The sequence below is a fragment of the Saccopteryx leptura genome, chromosome 2 (genome assembly GCF_036850995.1).
Source record: "Saccopteryx leptura isolate mSacLep1 chromosome 2, mSacLep1_pri_phased_curated, whole genome shotgun sequence".
Taxonomy (NCBI): domain Eukaryota; kingdom Metazoa; phylum Chordata; class Mammalia; order Chiroptera; family Emballonuridae; genus Saccopteryx; species Saccopteryx leptura.
The window spans coordinates 374599670-374622422 of record NC_089504.1 but is presented as its reverse complement, the minus strand read 5'-3'; the positions used below and the strand labels follow the sequence as shown (position 1 = coordinate 374622422).

At 43.9% G+C, this 22753-nt stretch overlaps 1 protein-coding gene across 1 annotated transcript in view; it reads right to left on the bottom strand.

The window, feature by feature from the left end:
• The window catches only part of NTM (neurotrimin), a 1039948-nt gene that overhangs the window by 839764 nt on the left and 177431 nt on the right, over window positions 1–22753 (bottom strand). The gene's annotated exons all lie outside the window — the stretch shown is intronic.

The window sequence follows — 22753 nt, the reverse complement described above, 5'->3', positions numbered from 1 at the left end:
GTCTTCTCTGGGAGACAGGGGCTGCTGTCTGCACACCAGAGGGCACGCATTTAGACATCTACTTGCAAGCCAAGCATCCTGGGTGGGGCTCTATATGTGCGCCTTTATGCATAATGACTTCTGTTTGTGAAATCAATTGACATTGGTCAAATTCATCTCAAAAGGCTCTGACCAGAGTTTCAGATTGTTGCTTCTAAGTTCATTCATCCAGCCTGCTGTACCCCATCCCACAACAGGAAGCTGGCATGGTGGAATAACACATTACATAAGAAGACAGACTTCACTTTTTCATATGTATTTGCTTCCTCCTAAAACCCATATTACCAAAAAGGAGTCCCCCTCTGCACTGAGATCTGTTTGTGATCTAGTTCTGGAAGGCCGAGTCCTGCCTTCCTTGAATACTTAGTATATGATTCCTAGGGCAGCCTCCTGGGCTGTGGACCAGCCACAGAGAGCGGAGTCAGAGCCCCTCTGTCCTTCCACACTCTCTTCTTTATCAAGAGCTTGAACAGAAGTGCAGAATCGCCTCCCTGGAATGCAGCATGGTTTCTCCTGCCTGACATTTTCTTGACTGTGGTCCTGAGAGGGCAAGGCTATCCCAAATACCTCGGCTCCGTCAATAACTAATTATGAGGCTGTCCTCCCAGAATGGCGCCTCCCTAGAAGGAAGTGCTCAGTACATGCATGAACTTTGGAGAGGTGCTTGGGTACATTTGCAGGTGGATGACCTTGAGCAAGATGCTTGCACTTGCTGAAAAGCCCCGTTTTCTCCTGAGTTAATTGAAACCAGAATAATACCTACTCTGCTGGACATTTTTGGATTCACATCAATGCATGTAAAGTGTTAGGTATTGCTCTTGGAGCTACTGTAATGTCACTTCATGAGGGAGGTTATTCTACACTAGAAAAGGGCTCCTGTTACACTCTTGATTCAACTTCCTCTTCCTGGATTTATCACAAATATGGTTAATTAGTTACCTAATAGTTAATATTTAATTGAATACTTAATGTATGACAGACATTGTTCAAAACTTTACTTTTTATAACAACCCGTGAGGCACTACTATATCCCCATTTTACATATCAATAATTTGAAGCACAGAGCAGCTAAGGAACTTGACCGAGGCCACACAGCAGAACAGGGACTTGCCCTGTCTGATTGGAAAGCCATTGCTCTTTCTCTCTGTACCGCACTGCTGTGTGGCCTTGCTCACTTCTTTAGTGGCTTCTTTCCACTGCCCCTGGACATTCTGGGAGAGCAGAGATTGGGTTACTCTTGTTCATTCATGAGTCTGCAGTGCCCGGCACATAATAAGCAATTCTATTCATTAAATGATTATTATGTTAAAATTATTATTTTAGCATGCACCATTTCCTCTGGGTAAAGAACTCTACAAATTCATGACGTACTAAGTTACTCCCTTCAATTTGTTCTAAATGCATTTCTTTCAAGGTGTACGTAGCTCTTCCGGGTTTTAGAATTTTTCAGTTTGTGAACCAGTCCTATTCACTCTACTCGTCTTCATCTGCTGGCTAAGTATTCACATTCTCCCTTGAAGGGGCCAAATAAGCCTGAGTCAGCACCCCAAGGTGCCCAATCAATCATTTCAGCTGCTTTCCCCTGGCCTGCTTCAGGTTGACCCTGTTTCCACTGTGCTCATACGAGGTCAGGGGAGGCTGGGGTTCAGCTTCCACAGAGGGACACTGGCTCAGACATGAGGGACAGGCAGAGTTAGGGGCTTCCTCCCTCTTGCCCCTGGCACCCTAACTCAGCCTTGGCCCCATTGCTCTGGGTCTTGCACCGGCCTGGTCCCTCTCACAGAGATGCTCTTCCTGCTTCGCCCCCAAGTTACCTCTTCCGAGGGGAGGAGCCTTCCCTGACTTCCTGTCCAGGGGAGAGAGGCCTTCTTTCCCTGATCCCTCTTGATCCGGCATCCTTCTCAGGTTGCTCTGCTGCACTTACACTGAGGGAATTGTATTTCTGTGTCGTGTGTTTATGTCTAACTGCTGTGTTTCTCACTCACTGCTGTGGCCTGTGCTTAATGTAGGTGTGCCATTTCATGGGTACACAACAGATGGTGGAGGAGTGTGTGGAGCAGTCAGCTACGCACCTGGGTCTATCCCAGGAGGTGAGTGAGCTTCTAGAGATCAGGGTTATAGTCAATTAATTTCCACTGGCTTTGCACTTAGCGTGCCTTGAGTTCAATCAGTGCTTCAAGAAAAGAGTGAATGAATGCCTGAAATTTTGAGGGTTTTTTGGCAGTGGGAGTGGGAGTGGGAAGGAAGGTGAGCTGGATGGAAAATGGACATTTCTGTCTCTGGAAAGGAGTTAGTGAGCAGAGACGAAATCCAGGAAGAAAGGGGGATTCCAGAAACTGACTGAGGACTGTACCATAAGGAAGTGGTCAGTGTTTAAAGTAAGGTCACAGGACTACCCGCTTCACAATGAAAGCCTCTGAGGTTTAGGTCCAGGAATCTGCATTGCCCATAAGCTTTGGGTGATTCTTTGCACTGTACAGTTAAAGGAGCTCAGGGTTAGGAGGCCTGAGAGCGAAGATCAGAGGAAACGGAAGACTTAGCTTGTCAGACAGACTTGGGGACATCTGGGAAGAAGCCAAGATGGGGAGGGGAGTTATGGGGCCCCCACAGCTGCCCTGCTCGGGGACCACGGCCAATTAGAAAGTCAGCAACTTCTAAGGAGAACGGGGTCTAAGGCTGAATGAAAAGCGTGAACACTAGACCTGCACTGAGGAGGCCCATTTTCTTGGACCTAGAATAGTGAGAGAGGGAGAGAAAACCTGGACTTATATGTATAAATGAGACATTTCTGTGAAAGACAGTGGGGAAAAGGGAAACCCGATAACCAGGACGGAAGCACTGGCACATGCCACGACACAGACGGGCTTGAAATTATTGCACCGAAAGCAACCAGAGACAAGGGACCTCACATGGTCTGATGCACATAAAAGAAATGTCCAATATAGACATTGCTATTGTTTGAGGGCCTTCGCTCAGCCCGTAATTTCTGAGCAGAGACCTTGTGCTATGACAGCACCTCTGTCCCTATAAACATTTAGTAAGAGTCTTTGCCTGGCCTGTGGTGGTACAATGGTTAGAGCATCAACTTGGAATGGTGAGGTCGCTGGTTTGAAACCTCGGGCTTGCCCGGTCAAGGCATATACAACAAACAACCAATGAACAAATAAAATGAAGCAACTATGAGTTGATACTTCTCGCTCCTACCACCTCATCTGTCTATAAAATCAATAAATAAAATCAAAAGGAAGGAAGGAAGGAAGGAAGGAAGGAAGGAAGGAAGGAAGGAAGGAAGGAAGGAAGGAAGGAAGGAAGGAAGGAAGGAAAGAAAGAAAGAAAGAAAGAAAGAAAGAAAGAAAGAAAGAAAGAAAGAAAGAAAGAAAGAAAGAAAGAGAAAGAGAGAAAGAAAAGAAGAAAATAAATGAGGACCCTGGACTTAAACGATGTGGCGCCTTCCACAGTCACCCAGCTCAGGTGGTGCTTCCCTCATTGTAAAGGATGACCGGGATGAACCCAGGACACATCTTTGTGAAGTTATTTGGGACAGAAACATCAGCATTTACACAGGGGAACATCACATTTTCATTCACAAGGATCATTATTTCAAAAAAGAAAAAAGAAGAATATTTAAAAAAAAATTGGAATAAATTTGATTAGTCATGAAGCCAGAGGACTTCTAAAGTAGGACCCCAAGCAGCAGCATGTCTAATGCGGGGTTTTGAGGACTTTGGAGCCAGATGTTTTTCAAGTATCTCTGCCTCAAGAAGACTCTCAATTCTTCCTGACCCCTCACCCCAGCTGTCCTTTCCCTGGTCCCCCAGATGACTCATCCAGTAATGAGGACACAGCCTGTTTTTTACAAAGATGGACGGGAGCAGGGCACAACATCTTTCTGTCAAACCTGGGCTACCGCCCAGCTTAGCCCCATCTTCCTGAGCCCCTGAGCCATTTTTCCAAATCTAAAATGTATGGCTTTGCTGAGGAACTGTTCTCCCTTCCAAAGCCACTTCCATTCAAGGTGATACCTGGGCAGACTTCTAATCACAGGCAATTGACATTCTACTGAGCATCTTGGAAATATAATCTGCAAACAAGAGGCTGCAGGCTATAACAGCCCCTCTCCATTTCTCTTCTCTCCCACTCTCTTTCTCTCACTGGAAAATAAAGACAGGAAAACAAGCAAGCAAACAAACACACCACCCAGCTTCCAGGTAAATAAAAGTACAACCCAAGCGAAAGCAGGAAATTTGAGCACTTTGCCCAACAATATCATCCTTTTTAGAGTTTTATTAGCCGGTTTAAAGTTGTGCCACATTTGGCTAAGAAGTGCAAGGTGCGTTCCCCTGCTGACGGGATTGTCCTCACATTTCAGGAGTTGGCACGGTTGGCTCAATTAACAGAATGGCCGGGAAGATAGGGTCAGCCTTGGAAAGCTCAAGGCTCACACTGAGTGCATGATGAGTTGAGCAGCAATTTGGCTCTCCTGCTGCCTCCCCCCTGTGTCCAGCACACAGACATGCACACGCACCATAGGCAGGCACACCAAGACTCCCTCCCAGAAAAAGTGGCATGCAGGTGAAATAAAGGCATTCCTGATTTGTTTTTATCTCTTTGCTGTTGAGGAATGTGTAATGCATTGCACAAGGAAGACTCACTAGCTTGCAAGAACAGACAAATGCATCTGTCAATTTAGCAACATCATTTGAGCTCAATCAGCGTGGCACTGGAGGAGCCCCTAAATGTTTAATTTCTTCCAGCACCATAAGTGCTGTGATAGGTCTTATCACAATCGCATTGACTGCAGAAAATGAGAGCAGTGTGGAGCGGTTCTGTCGAAGGGAGAGACATTAAAAGCACACACCAGGAACCCATTTAACAAGTTTCTAATAATATCATCTTATATCGACATCACATTCTCATTCCTAACAACTTCAGTCCTGGTGTGTACACACAGATTACTCATTTTCTTCAAAAACAATGTTTTCTAGCTCGGGGCTGATAGGATCATAGGACAGAAAGTAGAGTAAAGGTAGGGCTTCCTGCATGTGTAGATTGTTGGCAAAAGGGTCCAGACTCCCCCTTGAGAATATTGACTGATAGAGAGTCACTAAAATATGTGCATGGTTTTGCTGGAACACAATGACTCTAAATGACCCAGCAAGATGCATCAGAACATGTTTATCAGAAGTACCATGCAGAGCCCCACAAGGACTCAGGGCACTCTACAGATTTCTCAGGTATTTTCCTAGCACGTATGCAAAATCAATCAAATAGACGGTTAATATTTGCTCTAAAAATGTGGAACATAAAGGCACTTATTTGCTCACCCATTCACTCATTTAAAAAAATCTATTGAGTGTCGCCTGCCCAGTGGTGGCACAGTGGATATGGTGTCGACCTTGGATGCAGAGGTCCCAGTTTGAAACCCCGGTTTGAGCACAGGCTCACCAGCTTGAATGTGGGGTCACTGGCTTGAGCCTGGGATCATCGACATGATCTCATGGTTGTTGGCTTGAGCCCAAGGTCATTGGCTTGAACAAGGGGTCATTGGTTCAGCTGGACCCCCCCTGGTCAAGGCACATATGAGAAGCAATCAATGAACAACTAAAGTGACACAACTGTGAGTTGGTGCTTCTCTTTTCTTTCCCTTTCTATCTCTTCCCCCACCTCTTGCTAAAAAATATAAATAAATCAAAATAAATCTATTGAATGTCAATAAGGGCCCTGTGTTGCCTACAAGGTTTGGAGGTGGCACACAGGTAGAAGGGACCCACTCTAAATGAGAAGGGAGGAGACAGACGCAGGGATTAGTGAGATCTGAAAACTTCGCTGGGGAGGAGCTCTACCTGGGCCAAGAATATTGGTTTTATTTTTCTGGACAGAACACAGAATCGATGTCATTCCAGGCAGAGGGACAGGCAGGAATAAAGGCACCAAAGAATGCAACAGGACATGTTCTGGATATGACTGGTATTATCTCAAGGCCAGAGGTGGACTGTGAGGCAAGAAGCAAGTGAATGGCCTGAAACATCAGCATAGGGAAGTCCACTTGCTGCTCCTGTCCAGAGAGTACCGTGCTGGACATGCCCACAGCTGCCAGCTTGCAGCTGTCAGCTGTCTACCAAGCATGGGAACTACTGTTGTTTTACCAGCTTGCTATCTCACAAACATGTGGCTTGAGAAGCACGGAACTTTGCGCCTTCCAGGCTGTCCACACATTGTAATGGTATACGTCACAGACACTAGCATTCCAACAGAGAGCAGATGGCTGTGGCCTGGGTAGTACACACCAGTGTCCTAGAGAAAGTTAAGGACTTAGGTTACAGAGACAGGTGCGTGTGTGTGTGTGTGTGGGGGGGGGGGTGAGAATATTCTTAAAGAGAAGAATGCGGGGTGGGGGGGGAGACTTAGAGGAAAAGTGATATTAAAGTGGAGGGGGTGTGGCATGGGCCTAGCGGCACCAGAATGAAAGAAAGAGCAAAGGAGAAGTGATTTTTTGTTTGTTTGTTTGTTTGTATCTTAGTTTCTTTCTCAGTAGAATGGAGTGAACTTTGAGTTCCAAAGCTCAGGCAGACACAAGGGCATAAACTACTGAGAGAAAAACCTCACACACAATGTCAGCCCCAGTTCTGAAGTTAACGTGCAATTACATGGTTCCCAGAGAAAGAGACTAATGTGATCTTCTGGGTGGCCCAAGGTCACAGGGTCAGGGCAAAGCCGAGGAGCAGAAATGCATCTGTCCCCCAGTAATGCAGCAACATGAACACTTGCAGGCTTCTGTTGGGAATCTGCAAAGTCCTGGAAGTTTGCTGGAGGGGCTGACAGGAATCTGAGCCTGGGGAGCCAGCAATCCGTTAAGCCTCAGGGACAGAAAAAGGAAAGCGAGAAACTGACGACTACCAATGCCTCGCACTATTTTTATTCCTGTGGAAATGCAGGCCATTGTGTTGGGGGAGGTGTTCATTTGACTCAGTAAATTAGTTTGATGCTTTTAATAGAGAGAGTGCCCAGTTATTTGAAATCAATCCAAGGTTATTGTATGAAGTCATGTTTCTTTAAAACACTCGGCATTTGGCTTCTGTGCTGAGCCAGAGAGAGTGTCATGAGCTGAAGGAATGGCTGCTGTGAAGGGCAAGGGGCGGGACCCCATGCTGGGCGAGGACCCCACAGCACAGGGAGACTGAAAGCACCCAGGCTGACCCCTCAACCCTGAAGGGAGAGAGCAGAGAACAGGGGCAGGAGGAGGGGTGTGGAGAGAGGACAAAATATTTTCTTGCCATCTTCCCCAGAAAGGGGCAGCTGGAACGTCCATTCAGTGTCTTTGACAAAGAAAGGTCCTTTTCTTCCCCCACCACTACCTGATAAACTACTGGGAGTCAAAATTAATATTATTTTCTTCAGAAAAGAAATAATCATTATCCTCAACAGCACAACTGGAGTTAAGTCTGCAGTGATATAATAATAATAACTTACACTCACACAGATTCTTTCAAGCAAAGGTCTCGGAAGCTTTGCCAAACATTAATTAATTAAGCCTTGCAGATTGCCCCCAGGAGGCAGGTAGCTATTATCTCAGCTTTCCAGATGTGGAAACTGAGTCTCAGGGAGGTGAAAGCGATTTGCCCAAGGTCACTCCGGGAATGAGAAGCAGACAGAGATTGAAATTGCAAAGCCTGCCCCTCGCCTCTGGTGGGAGGAGCTCTCTGCAGCTTGTCCCCCTGGGGTGCTGGAGGGCCAGGACTGCAGAGGGTGTGGGAACAGAACTGCCTGGTGCCTAATGCATATGCATAGCTAAGAGAATTCCGGGCCACTAAGCTCCATCACGTGACAGGGACGGGCTCCCCAGACTATCTGTTTTCATTTGCAAGATTCAGGCTGCTGGTGCAAAGGTAGAGCCGCTGCTAACATTTTGGAAGTGAACAGGGAGTGGTTAGGCAGATATGATTACAAAAACGTTCCAGAGAGAAAGCTCCCTGTAACACTTTTCATGGGATTATTTATACCTCGCCTCTATGCAGACAATAAAAGTGAGACACACAAAGGACAGGGATGGTGACGATGACTTTTAGAGGGGTTAGGAGGGCCTTCAAAGAGGTCTCCAGTGTGCCTGTTGGAGCTCCTGATGTCATTCTCCATGAAAGGCCCTGCCCTCTGCTCTGGCTCTGCGGGTCTCCTTGAGAGTCTGGTGGGAAGGCTGTTTGCACCCAGAGCGCGGAACCTGCTGCCTCTCTGCTGGCATGCCTAGTTTAGCAGCTGACAAATACCATCAGCAAACTCCTCACCCTCTCCCCCACCCTCCCGTCTTGGATGCTGCTGACATATTTTGATATTTCCTCATGAGATCATACTTCACATAATGAATTTGATTCTTCAATTCTTTCTCTCTTCCCCTCAAAACTCTGCAGCCTCTGAGAGTTTATCGGCTGCAAGATGAATCGGCCGGGGACTCCCGGGGCATCTCTCTTTACACTTCACCTCCCCCCACCACGGATGAGAAACAGACTCCCCTCATCCATCATAAGTCAGCATGACAGGCCTGTTGTTCCCCGGGCTGGGCTCGCTGTGTCATCCCTCTCTCTGTCCCGCTTCGGTGCCTGGCCTGCTTTCTGGGGAACAGTAAGGACCTTTCTAAAAGACCGAAAATTGTAGTAGAATCAGACTAAAAATAAACAAATAAATCAGTAAACAATGCCAATAATAAGGGGGAGAAAAAGGAATTTAAAGAAATAATGTAAGAGAAACTTATTTCCAGTGTTTCTACCCCTCTGTGGATTAGTCTCTCTTTAAATAGGATATTGTGAAATTCTAATACATCCAGCCTTTTTTTTTTTTTTCCTGACATGTTATCAATCTTCAAACCTCCCCAGAGGGTAAAGGGTAAATCCGATTTGCCTGATATTACACGTTGAGAAAATGAGACAAAAGGGGGGTGAAGAAGAAAGGTTATAATGGAAGGCGAAAGGAATCAGGAGAGGGGAAGGGAGGGGCAACGTGGCGAAGCGCTGTGTGATCAGACGAGTGAACGGAAGTAGGATACCCGCAAATTGTTCTGTCCTCTGCCTCCTGCCTGTCCTCCAATGGGAAATGAAGGAATAAAAATAGAACCAGGTTTTCACAGAGGAAAAAGTCCATTTGTGATGCTGAAGGGAAAGTACACACGGTGCTGCAAGTCCAGAGACCTGGGTCCCAGGCCAACCTCCGACAGGAACGGCGAAGATGAAGCCAGATCAGCCTTTGGGCGGGTAGGCTAGTGGGGTGCTCAGTTACTCACTTCTACAACAAGGGGGGGTGCATCCTCTCTAAAGACCAAGATTTTTAGATTTTATTATTAACAGGGGTCTTGACTTTAAAATTTACCAAGGAGAGTTAAGGGAAGCTGTTCTAGTGAAAGTCTTTAAAGTCGGCCTGACCTGTGGTGGCACAGTGGATAAAGCCTCAACCTGGAACCCTGAGGTTGCTGGTTCAAAACCCTGGGCTTGCCTGGTCAAGGCACATATGGGAGTTGAAGCTTCCTGCTCCTTCCCCGTTCTCTCTCTCTCTCTCTCTCTCTCTCATCTCTAAAATGAATAAATAAATAAAAATAATTAAAAAAAAAAAAAAAGAAAGTCTTTAAAGTCAATACGTATAAGCATCCTTTGGGGGGATATTCTGGTGAGGAATTCTCTGCAATCTAGGGCAAGCTCTGCATGAGCCCAGCTGCTCAGCCAAAAGCCATCGCAGGACCCGGACAGTAGTAACAAGTCCTCTCTTTCCCAGGTCAGGATCAGGAGAGCAGCCTTCTAGAACTGTCACCAGATCCTCAGGCGGTTCAAGCGAGGGTGGCCCACCCGTCCTCACAGGCACTCTGGAAGGAGTGATAAATACTAAGGAGCCTCTGACAGTTTGAAGACAGTCTCTCAGGCAGGCTGCCACCGATCAGTTCCATGAAAAGGGTTGAGCTTCGGAAGATACAAGTGAGCGGTCACAGCTTCTGGGCTTGATTGGGTCTCACCACGGGAGTTCCTGGAGATCCATCCACTACCCTATCACTCTTCTTAATTCATGGAGAGCATGATTCAGGCCCAACCTTTGCTTCCACATGTTATTGGGAGATTTAATTAAGCACCATTAGAAATTTTTGAATGGAAATGGCCACATTAGTCATGATTATTCTCCATTTTCTTTAAATATAGGGCCAACTGCTAAGCTGTTAGGCACAAGCATGGAAATTACAAAAATATTCAAATATCCATTATCTGAGCCTTTGTTTGCCAAGCAGCCTATCTAATCAGGAAAAGCCTGCTGGAGCAGATGGGCCTTACACTGTGCCCTGCAAGCCAGGGAACTTGGACATGTTAGGATCCAGTGAATCAAAGTGCCAAATGTTGCTGCTACCAGAACTCATTTTCTGCTCGGCGGAAGACGGACTGTGATTGTTCTCTTCAAAGATCTCACATTTCCCACCTGCAGCAAGTTCTGTGACGTGTCCAATGCTGGACCAGGAAGGCAAACATGAGCGTCCTGAGAGACAGAGGCCCAGGGTCAAACTGCTTGTAGCCAGGAATCTGGAACTGTCAGTACAACTCAGGGAGAGGGCTATTTGAAGCTGCTAATGCAGGTGCTTAAGCCTAGAGAAAGTGCCTTCATTTCAACGTTATATTTATGAGTAGTTTACAGAAAGCTTCCCAGCCATAGGAAACAAAATTGGTAAACACAGTAAGTAATAGATTCAACAAATACCGCTAAGGATAAAGAACTAATTTACATTTAATGAGACAGCGATTGTTTATTAAATAAGAAATGGTTGCGATTATGAAGATGGCCTCCAAGGCTTTTCAGGAAGAATACATTTAGCCTTGAAGATGGTTTTTCATATTCAGAAGCTGTGACTCGAGGAAAGGGAGGAGCCAGCAGAAATGAAGAAAGAATATAAGAAGCTGATAACTTCTGCAATATAGGGCACCAGACAAAAATTTAATGGAAAATAAATTCCACAAAAGGTTCTCTTCCTTGGAAGTTATATCACAGGTTGACTTCCCAGTATTGATTTTTTTAAAAAATAATATATGATTACTAGAGAATTTATGGCATGTTGGGACATACATTCTGGCCCTTACCCTGTATAATGGATTTTTTAATCAAAATTTTTGCAACTGTGTTTGCAACTATGAGGATAAATGTTAGTTGAAGCTGTCTTTGTAATTTGTTTTCTGTATTTTTCTGAAGTGAGAAGTGGGAAGGTAGAGAGACAGACTCCCACATGCACCCAACCAGGATCCACCCAGCAAGCCCACTAGGGGGCAATGCTCTGCCCATCTGGAGCATTGCTCCATTGCTCAGCAACTGATCTCAGTGCCTGAGGTGAGGCCATGGAGCCATCCTCAGTGCCTGGGGCCAACTTGCTCCAATGGAACCTTGGCTGCGGGAGGAGAGGGGAAGAGAGAGATAGAGAGAAAGGAGAGGGGAAGGGTGGAGAAGAAGATGGGCACTTCTTCTGTGTGCCTTGACCTGGGACATCCACATGCCGGGCCAACACTCTACTACTAAGCCAACCGGCCTGGCCCTATAATTTTTAAGTAAGGAAAACCTGTGGTGCTCTATGTAGAAAACTGAAAGATTCCCAGCTTCCCATGAAAGTTAAGACCAAACAAAAAGCGTGACTAAATAGCAAAGTCACTTCTGTCTGTGATTTGCAAAGATTAGTTAAATTACAGGATTTGCCTGAGACTTTCACTTGCAAGGGATCTTTTAAAGACATATGATGCAGCAATTGTGCTTATTTGTTTGGGGGGGGGGGGTCATTATTTACCTTGATGTTTCCTGTCTTGAATATCACCATATGCAGAGTTGAAACACCTGAATTTGAGTCTACCTGCTAGCTGTCACAGAAGGGGCTATGTTTTTACCATTATCTTCTTCCCTTTCTGTTTTAATATTGAATCAACATTTCCCATCCACTTTGCAGTTTGGTCTGCACATGACACTGTTCTGATCAATGGGATGAGAACAGAAGTGATGGATACTGCTTTCAGGTATGCCTTTGGAATGTGTAAAATTCCCTGTTCCCTTCCTGCTTCCTGCTGTTTGGGTTACAAATATGATGGTAAGTGCTGAAGCAGCCATTTTGTAACTGGAGTTAAAAGTTGTGGCTTTCAGGGTCATTCTAGCATTCCTAGGCCATCTACCTTCTTAAAAGAGAAATGTGTTTATACCTTGATTAAGCCACTGCATGTTGAGCTGCCTTGTTGAAACATCTTAGGTAACATTTTGACTAGAACTCTATTATAATGGTCTGTGAAACTAAGACATCATTTTACAGATGTTACCAACTTCTTAAGGGTCAAGACTATGTCTAATAAATTTGAGACTCTGAAGCTAACATACCACATCTCCTCCCATAGATATTAAGGAAAAGGCTACGAGAGAAGTACAGGGAAACCACGCAGTAGCCTTAGATGTCAAAAAGAAAGCCAGTTTATCACTTTACCCAAGAACTGTCAACAGATGCCAGATTGAAACACCAGGAGTAGTTAATAGGGTTTTTTTTTGGTGCGACATGAAGAACACTATTTGTAGTAGCCATGTGTTTTACTGAAGAGAATACAAAGAAAAGTTTTAGATGAGGCCTTTGGGTACGTGAATGTGTATGTACAAAAACGGAGGTTGGCTTGTCAAGAGAAATCCCAGTCAACCGGAAGAAATGCTGTCTATGTGAAATAAAACAAACAGACAAAAGCAATATTTAGTCTTAAAATCCTTTACATACCCTTATGTGTATTTCATAATGATATCTTCAATTATATTTTGCATTTGTTTTTATTAAGAAAATGTTCACTCAAAGAAATGATAACGTAAACCCCATACATCTGTCACTCAAATGGAACGATTATCACAACTTTGCCACATTTGCTTATCTTTTTGTTTTCTTTCATCTTTATTTATTTTTCATTTTCTGAGCAGGAGTTTCTACAAGTAGGATGGTACATCAGAAATCTAACTTCTCTCAGAGGCGTCAGTAATAGTCAGTGTTGCCCAGGCACTCACAGAACTCCAAGGAGAGCAGGGACCCCCTGCCTTCTTCTCAAATGGACCACCATCTTCATAAAGTCCAGTGACCCTGATGGCACATAGCTGATTCCCAGGACCGCACTCTTTGGGCCAAGGTAGGAACAGCTTGGGTATTAATATATTGCCAACCCCACCGTCAAAAAGATATTCTAAAAATCTCAAGGGCTTGTCTTGGAACTGTTTCACTAATGAGATGGGTATATGCACAAAGTGAGTTCCTGACAACTTGAGAACAAAACTGACTTGTAGTTCTAGGGGGAGAAAAAAGGTAGCTGAGGCTTTTGGACTGACACACCAGTAGCATTTTTATATAAAACTCTGAGTAGGAGGGAACAGACTTCTCTGTTCTTTGACTCCCTAACAAGCTGAATACATATGGGGCTACCAGTAGGACGGCTACAAGTATTTCCAGCCTTTGTGTCTTAAGCACACCAGAATGGGTCTTTCATGCATACAGGTGATGATACAGAGTCAAGGGCTAGCACTGAGAAGGACCATGGGGACTCAGTGCTGCTCCTGAGGCAGCAAGTAGGACTAACCAAAGAAAGAGGCTAAATGTGGGTCTAGTCCAGGCCCATTCCCTTACATAAAATGGTTTCTGTTTCTAAGTAGCTGGGCTCAGAGGGTAAACTCTCAGTGTATAAAGGCTCAAGCAAGTACTGTAGAAGATTCTTGGTCTGTGCATTTCTTTTTAATTTTTTTTCCAAGTGAGAAGAGGAGAGAGAGAGAGTGAGAGAGAGAGAGAGAGAGAGACCTGTATACACCCTGACTGGGATTCACATGGCAACCCCCATCAGGGGCTCATGCTTTCCCCATTTGGGGTCATGCTCACAATTGAGCTATTTTTAGCTCCTGAGGTGGAGAGTTTCACGGAGCCATCCTCAGCACCTGGGGCGATGTGCTAGAACCAATCAAGCCATGGCTGCAGGAGGGGAAGAGGGAGGGGGGGAGATAGAGAGAGGGGAAGGAGAGGGAGAGAGAGAGAAAGAAGAGAAGAGAAGAGAAGAGAAGAGAAGAGAAGAGAAGAGAAGAGAAGAGAAGAGAAGAGAAGAGAGAGAGGAAGGGGGAGAGAAGCAGATGGTTGTTTTTTCTGTGTGCCCTGACTGGGAATCAAACCTGGGACATCCACATGACCAGCCAACACTCTACCACTGAGTCAGTCAGCCAGGGCCATGTCTGTATATTCCTGATCTAAACAGAGCTTGTCAGTGGAGTGGAGGGGTTTTATTGATAGGTAACTTTTTTACTTTTAGGGGCCTTGAGGCAGAATCTCTAGATAGCAGCAGTGGTAGACCCCTGAGTGCCATGCTGTAAAGTGAATTATGTGTTGGGATCTAGGGTTTGACAATTTTGGTATTCTAGTCTCAAAGTGACACTTAATATTTGCTCACAGATGCAGGTTTGATAGACCACTACTTATTGCTGCCCCTCCCCTTCTCCACCTTCATCACTCTGTCCTCCTACCTCACCCCACCTAGTTCCATAATCAAAGTACAAAAAACATCTAATTGATCAAGCACAATTGGATTGACAACAGCGTTCTCTAAATTCAGCAGGTGATAGCATAAAGCAAAGACCCATATATCTCTATGTGTCACAAAATAGAACTGTTAAAACATGATCAAGTTAATCTAAAACTGTTTCTTCCGGCAGAAGTAAGATAAATCTACTATGTGTTTTAGGCCATGGAGCCTAGACTTCCTGAAGGAAGAGGGCTTAATGGGCATTAAAAGGTTGGAAGACCTTGACACTCTACTTCAGTCATGATGATGGAGTGAACCAAGTCTCTTTCACATCTGTATAAAAGGACACTTGTCTTCACTGTGCTGTCAAAAGAGGAGCTTAAGCACAGCAAGGTGTAGTGGTTTTCATAGGGTCTGAAATCAGTGATAAGATGGAGGTCATGGCCAGAGCCCTCTGATTCTTGCTCTCTTTTTTCATTCCTCTGATCCAAGTTACCCAATTCAAAGAACAACTCATTGGCTGTAGAGTGAGTCTCAGCCACAAAGACATATGCAACAGCATCAGTTACTGTGCTTAAGCATAGCTTCTTCCTTCCTCCCCATGATAAGTGGCTTAGCTATAGAGGTAAGATTTATTGAAATACTTATTTTAAGAAGAATCATGCCTGACCAGGTGGCACAATGGATAGAGTGTCAGACTGGGACACATAGGACACAGGTTTGAAACCCCAAGGTTGCTGACTTGAGTGCAGGCTCATCCAGCTTGAGCATGGGCTCATCTGGCTTGAACATGGGGTCACCAGCTTGAGTGCACAGTCACTGGCTTGAACCCAGAGGTCTCTGTCTTAAAGCCCAAAGTTGCTGGCTTGAAGCCCAAGGTCACTGGCTTGAGCCCAAGGTTGCTGGCTTGAACAAGGGGTCACTCGCTCTGCTGTAGCCCCCCAGTCAAGGCACATATGAGAAAGCAATCAATGAACAACTAAGGTGCCACAACGAAGAATTGATGCTTCTCATCTCTCTCCCTTCCTGTCTCTCTGTCCCTCTCTCTGTCTCTGTCACACATAGACACACACAAAAAGAAGAGTCGTGAGGACAGTAGTATCTCGAGCCTGATTCTACCATCTTCGGAAGCGAATCCTGATGTTCCATGCCTCCCAGTCCATCCTTACCCTGTCCCTGCACCTGGACTTATCCCTCCCCACACACATATCCTAAGCCACAAAGCACACCATGAGAACTACACCTGTGCCCTGCTTCCCTTCCTGAGAAAGTTTAGAAAATCAATCAATCAATCAATCAGTTATCAATCAATATTTACTCCAAAACACTAGAATGAGCTGCCCTTAACTGGAATGAAAGACTGATTTTTTTTATAAATCAGTTACAAATCACTTGAAATTCTTTTTTGCAGTCACATACACACAGGCATGCACACACCAAGAGAGTGTATAAGTATTCCTATCCTTTGTTTGAGAGTTAAGTGAAAAAAATGTATGTATCTATTAACTATTAAGTGTAAACACATACCTATCTAGAGACAAAAATCTCAAAAATCCCTATAGTCTTTTTTACAGAGGAGGGTGCTAAGGACACAGAGTTAAATTCATTTGTCAAAGGACTCACAACTTCTAAGTAGCCAAACCAGGCTTTAAAACCAGGTTCTCTGACTTATCTATTATTAAATACCATTTCCAGTAAGAGTATAATATAAAGTATTAAATGATATTACTCTGTCTCTAGTGTAATCTATATATAAAAGTTTGTTTTTCCAAATTTATAGTGATTGATGATATTCTGTCTACCTGCTTCACTCTGTTTGGGGGTGGAGGGAGTGGGTAGTGACTTTGCTAGCTTTAGTGTCCTAATTTTTGATGTGGGCAGGAGACTTGAGGAGTGAACATCAAGTCATGTTCATCACTTTCCTGTTTTCTGATCTTGCCACGTGTGTTGGTTTTCACTCTTCCACATATGTTAGCCTGCTGTCCTCAGCAACAAAGACATAATACCTACAACAGCTCTTGGACACAAACTTTCGTCTACCAGATCATCAGTCATCATTTCTTGAAAAAAGCAAGAGGATTCTCTTTGAACTTATTCCCTTGGAGGCTGGCTAACTTTTTCTGAAGGTCACCAGTCATCACCAGAGGCCACTCCCCTACACTTTTGCCATGAAATTCTTCCTTATTTTCTACCACAGGGCCTAGAGCTGGAGGCTTGAAGTACGTTGTTACTCTTTGGCATCAACAGTTCCCTAGAGAGGCAGCTGTCTTCCTAGAGGACCACATTGATGACCAAAAGGGATGGCAGTGAAATGGACCTTTCCTGCCTGGGAAAGAGCTAGAATCATTCTTCTCCCTGACACCATCTGAAAGCCTGAGCTGACAATGGGCTGGGACCCACTGATGACAGTGAGAAAAGAGCCCCTCACAATGCTCCCACACTGCTCTGTGCTTCACTCATGCCTAGTTGGCCTGCCATTGACATGTCATACCTGGATACTCTGGGATGTGTAGGCAACTACCAACCATTAGTTATTATTGTCCTACTGGAGGGCTCTGCTCTGTCATCTGTCACATCACCAAGAAAAGACTTGGGGGACTACTAATGGGTTTCAAAGATTTTTACCTTTCAAAGAAGACTGTCTCCAATAAAGATTTAAGCAAAATGACAAATGACCACCCTGTCTAATGGGCTTTTGTTCAGTTACTCCCATATTTCTTCTAAGAACTGAACCCCCAAACAAACAAACAAAACTGGCAAGTTGACTTTGACCACAGGTTAAGTACAACTTTAGTATTTATCATATATATATGATATCATGTGTCTTTAATACATAATGGTGACTTAGAAAATGAATGACTTCTTTGAAAGACCCAGGTTCTTATGTCCTGCTAAGCTGGTCACCCAGAGACACCCTGAATGGTTTAATTAGAAAGAATAGTTGGGGCAAATGTCATGCCATCAATAGTCCCTGTCCCCCAATCAGGAAGAGAACTGGAGTGCTTGCTGCCCTTCAGAAGACAACACAAAACACATCCGGCTGAGGTTGGGTTTCTCCAAGAAATAAGGGGTGGTGGGGGATTCCTGTGATTTTGAAGCACTTGTTGAAATCTAATTGCTCTTGATATAATAGCAAAGTAGTGTTAATATATAACTTAATCCTGGAGATTCTTTTGCTTCTCATTTGTGAATGATCTCAGATAGCTGTGTAATGCAATGGGAAAAACCAGGAGAAATTAGTCATGGAGAGTCAAGAAGTAGCAGCCCATCTTCCTTTGCACTTGTGAGTTATTCCTCTGTCAGCGTGTGTGTGTCCATATGAGTGTTTGAAGTAACGTAGGTAAACTCTGTATATAAATAAGAGCATTTGTAGATTTGTAGCAATACTTGATTAGAAGTTGTTATATATTTTGCTGCATATCTTGATTTTCCCTGCCAAAGTCAGAAATGACTACATGTTGTGTTTGATCAACAACTGATGTACCACTGAACAGTGGAGGAATTCAGCTTCTTCCCAGCATGCTTTAGGCTCAGACTATCACAGGGTCATTGTGTAAGTCATTTATTGTTCACTCGTTCAGTCAACAACTTTCATTCATACCATACTTTGTGCCAAACCTTGTTTTAGGAACCATAGTAATAAATATGCAAAAGCTATCTAGAGGATCACATGATTTGGAAGGGACACAGACAGGTCAACATATAATGGGCAAAAAGCATATTAAGAACAAAATAAAACTACTGAAGCAGTAAAAAAGAGGGAGAAATAAACTCTTCCAAGAACTAAAGGCAGGATTGGAAGCATCCCTAGAGGAGGTGCCATTTGATTGTGACCTTGAACAATTGTTTAATGAGTGGGACCAACAAAGCAAAGAAGGGGAATAAAGCCATTGGCAACAGAAGAAATAACAGGCATCTGGGTTAAGAAGACTGGAAATAGCTTGTAATCAAGTTCATTGAAAATGGGAGTGAAGATATATGTCGGCGCCAGGTTTTAGATGACTGTGCATGCCATATGGAGAGGTTAAAACTTGATTTTACAGGTGATAGAGAAATAGTGGAAAACTTAAAATTCTGATGTAACCTAATAAGATTTGCGTTTGAAGAAAATCCCTCTGGGACTAGTGAGGCGAATGAAATTACATGAAGGAGAGAATAGAAACAAAGACATCAGGAAGTGTAACCATCACACAGATGAGAGATTGGTCTAGAATTGTGGTCATGGGCTTGAAAGGTAGATAATGGTTTTAAATGTGTAGCAGGTGGAAATGGGTTTAGGAACTCACTGGATATACACTATATGGGGAGACGGGACAGGATGACTGCCAGCTTTCTCAAATGAGATAGTACTGCCATTTATAAAATTAGAAAACACAAAAGAAAGAACTGACTTGGAGGCCAATTATAATCCTTAGCGTTTAGAGCATCTATTTTCTATTGGACATCAGGTAAGCTGTCTGTCAGGCCATTATAGGTGTTCACCTATCATTCAAGAGAGTGTAATTGCTCTATGTTTACATTTAGATTTTTAAAAATATGTATAGAATATACATAAAAAATACATAAAATATAGATGTGCAGCTTGATTAATTATTATAAATGAAGTACCCTTGTGAACACCACCCAGATAAGAAAAAGAACTTTGCCTGCACCCCAGAACTCATGTGCCCCTTTCTATTACACACTCCCTTCCTTACTAAGAGTAACCATATCCTAAATTTGATCATAATTAGTTTTGGGGGGCTTTCATTTATTTTGCTTTGTTCATTTTAACATGTAAGTATGAACATTTAAACACAAGAGCTTAATTCAGTCTGCTTTGAAATGTCACACCGTATGTGTTCTTTCGTGTCTGCCTACCGTAACTCAGCATGATTTGCGTGAGTCATCCTTGCTGTGTGCAGTCAGAATTGACTCGTTTTCAATGCCATTTGACATCCCATTGAGTGAGTGCACTGCAGTGTATGTCTTCATTCCACTGATAGACATTTTCATTGTTTCCATCTTGAGGCTATTTGAAAAAACATTTCAGGGACATTTCTGCACACATCCCCTGATGCACATGTGCACACATTTCTTATAACTAGGAGTACAATTTCTAGGTCACATGATATGCATATCTTAAACTTTGGGAAAGAAAAACAACCATTTTCCAAAGTGACTGCCCAAATTTACACTCCCTTAGCTGTGGAGCAGACATACAGTAACTGAGTAGCTCAGTAACACGTGGCTTTGGCAGGTGTCCTTTCTGTTCTCCCCCTTCCTCTCTCCTTCTCTCCATTTCCCTCTCCCTTCCTCGTCTTCCCTGCCTCTTTCCTTGTCCATGCCTCCCTCCCTTCTTTCCTCATTCTGGTGAGTGTGTCTTAACATCTCACTGTGGTCTTAATTTTCCTCCCCCTGGTACTTAATGGTGTTAAATTGGCCTTTTTGCACTCCCCCCCACCCTTTTGTAAAACCCCTCTTCAAGTCTTTTGCTCACTGGAGTCTACTGGATTGCCTAAAGAATTTAGACTCTGATCAAAACATGTGACTTGGGGGACACTTACTTTGAAAAAGCATTTGTAGCCGCCTTAGCCAACAGAAAGCTTCAGCTCCCCCGACTGTTGGGTAATGGTGATGGATGGCCGGGGCAATCCTGCCCCCTCTTTTCTGCTATACTGAGTGGGTGGTAGTGTTGATATGGCAGGTGAGAGTTTAACCTCCATAAATTAATTAAGTGTTTGCTATGCCTTATCAGCTGGCTGGCTGGCTGTAGCTCCCTGAGTTTTCCCTCATGTAAGAACACATTTGTCCTTTTTTAAGAGAATATCCTCATAAGGACATCCGTGAGTACTCTCAGGGCAAAAAAGTCAGTAAAGAGCTCCTGGGGATAAGCATTTTGCCAACAGAGCAATCTTATGACTAGAGGGTTCTTGAACATCTGCAAGAATGTGAATAGTAGATATAAAAAAAAAAAGGAGGACAAGTTGGTTCATGGTTCCATGTTTTTGAACCAAGTTCAATTGGTTTGTCATCTGAAAGGCTTTTTGGAGGCATTATGCCAAGAGGGTAATAACCATAGATACCATGTTCTCATACTTCTGTGGCCACCAATTTTTATTTATTTCTGAGGAACATCTCACACTATTTCCACACTATAGGTGTGTTCTCTTTGCCTTCAAAGACTATCTGTTTTGTTTGCATAGTACTAACAGATTCACTTTCTCTCTTGGCTGCCTGGGAAGTCTTTTTCCGGTGAGCCACTCTCTTCACTCTAAGGCTACCTATCCCTCTGCTCTCCACAGGTCACAATGAGTCCCTTCTCTCCATGAAATAGTATGGAGGACAGTGCAGGCTCTATAGAGTAAAAGGCTTGGTCTAAATGCAGGCTCTGCCACTATCAACTGGGTATCATTTGCAAACTGCTTTAGACTCGTAAGCCTCAGTCCCCTCATCTAAAAAAGGAACAGAAAAGTTTATTTCATAAGACTTTCTCTCTTTCTTTCCTCCTTTTTTTCTCTCCTTCCTCCCTTCCTTCCTTCCTTCCTTCCTTCCTTCCTTCCTTCCTTCCTTCCTTCCTTCCTTCCTTCCTTCCTTCCTTCCTTCCTTTCTTCCTTCCTTCCTTCATCCCTCCCTCCCTCCCTCCCTCCCTCCTTCCCTCCCTTCCTTCCCTCTTTCCCTCCCTCCCTCTTTTCCTCCTTCCCTCCTTCTTTCTTTCTTTTGAGGCTTAATGTAATGTGCTCAGAACAGTCTTGGCACAAAGCAATAATTAATGTAGCTAACTGTTGTTCTTGTTGCTATCTTGTTATTATTCCTGCTTGCTCTGGCAGTGGTGGATTCCTGATTCTCTAGATTTCTAGCTACATACTTCCCCTGGAGCAATGCAAGCACTTCGTTTGTGCTCCTGGGTCTGACTTGCAGGACATGAAATGCAAATCCTCACACTTTATACCAACAGAATTCATTATGTGCACATAGGAACAGGATGCTATCTTAAATCGCATGTTATCATTTGAAAGATGGAATCTTATTGTTAGTGTTAGGAGAGGTTATTCATCTTTGGGGCAGATTTTAATTGCTTCCCGTAAATATTTTATCCCCCCTCCAACCTACCCCACCCCACTTCCTGGCTCTTCACTAATGAAGAATTTTGAAAGATAGTATGGAATAACTTTGAATAACTTCCAATAGAATTCTTTCTGATTAAAAACCCTTTCTCAATGTCTAAAGCACATGAGCATGTGGGTCAAAACTTTGGGACCTGAAAAAAAAACAGCCCTTTGTGACTTAGCTTCCTTGAATTACAGATTTGTTTGTCCTTGGGCTGCTTCTTCTTCTTCTCCTTCTCCTTCTCCTTCTCCTTCTCCTTCTCCTTCTCCTTCTCCTTCTCCTTCTCCTTCTCCTTCTCCTTTTCTTTTCTTCTCCTTCTCCTTCTCCTTCTTCTTCCTCCTCCTCCTCCTCTTCTTCTTCTTCCTCTTCCTCTTCCCCTTCTCCTCTTCCTTCTTCTTCTTTTGATTGCTTGTTTTCATTTTTGTTCCTGAGAAATTTACATTATAATTGCTACTCTATGGCTATTGTGGGATAATATATACAAAATGTTTAGTTTAGAGCCTGACATCTTGTGGGGAGTCAAGAAATCTTTGACTGTCTTCTGTCCCTTCCTGCTCAGAGTTTCTTCTGTGTAGAGTGTGACCCTAGAGCCCTAGACCAGCGGTATTTCCGATGGCTTTAGGCGACCCCTGTGTTTTGGTCGTTCGACCCCCGCCGGGGTTGCGACCCACAGGTTGAGAACTGCTGCAGACATATATTTATCTGATTGCAACATGCTGAACAAAGTTCTCAGAGGGAACATCCCAGATAAATACAGGGTTTTCTATGTTTTTGTAAATTTTTTTTGAGAGAGAGAAAAAAGGAGAGAAAAAGAAGCAGCAACTAGTTGTTCCACTTAGTTGTGCACCCATTGATTGCTTCCCCTATATGCCCTGACTGAGGCTCAAACTCATGACCTTGGCATTAAACTGATGCCCGGTACCCTTGGGATCTGGCTAGTGTCCTCAATATTGGTGACCCTGGGACCCAGCCTGGGACCTCAGGATTGATCTGGTGAATTCAGTGCTCTGGGATGAAGCTCTATCCAATGCACCACTGGCCAGGGCTACAGGGTTTTCTCTTAATTAAATGCCACAAATTCCATGCTACTGTGCTTCTCCTGTCAAACTCTCAAATGA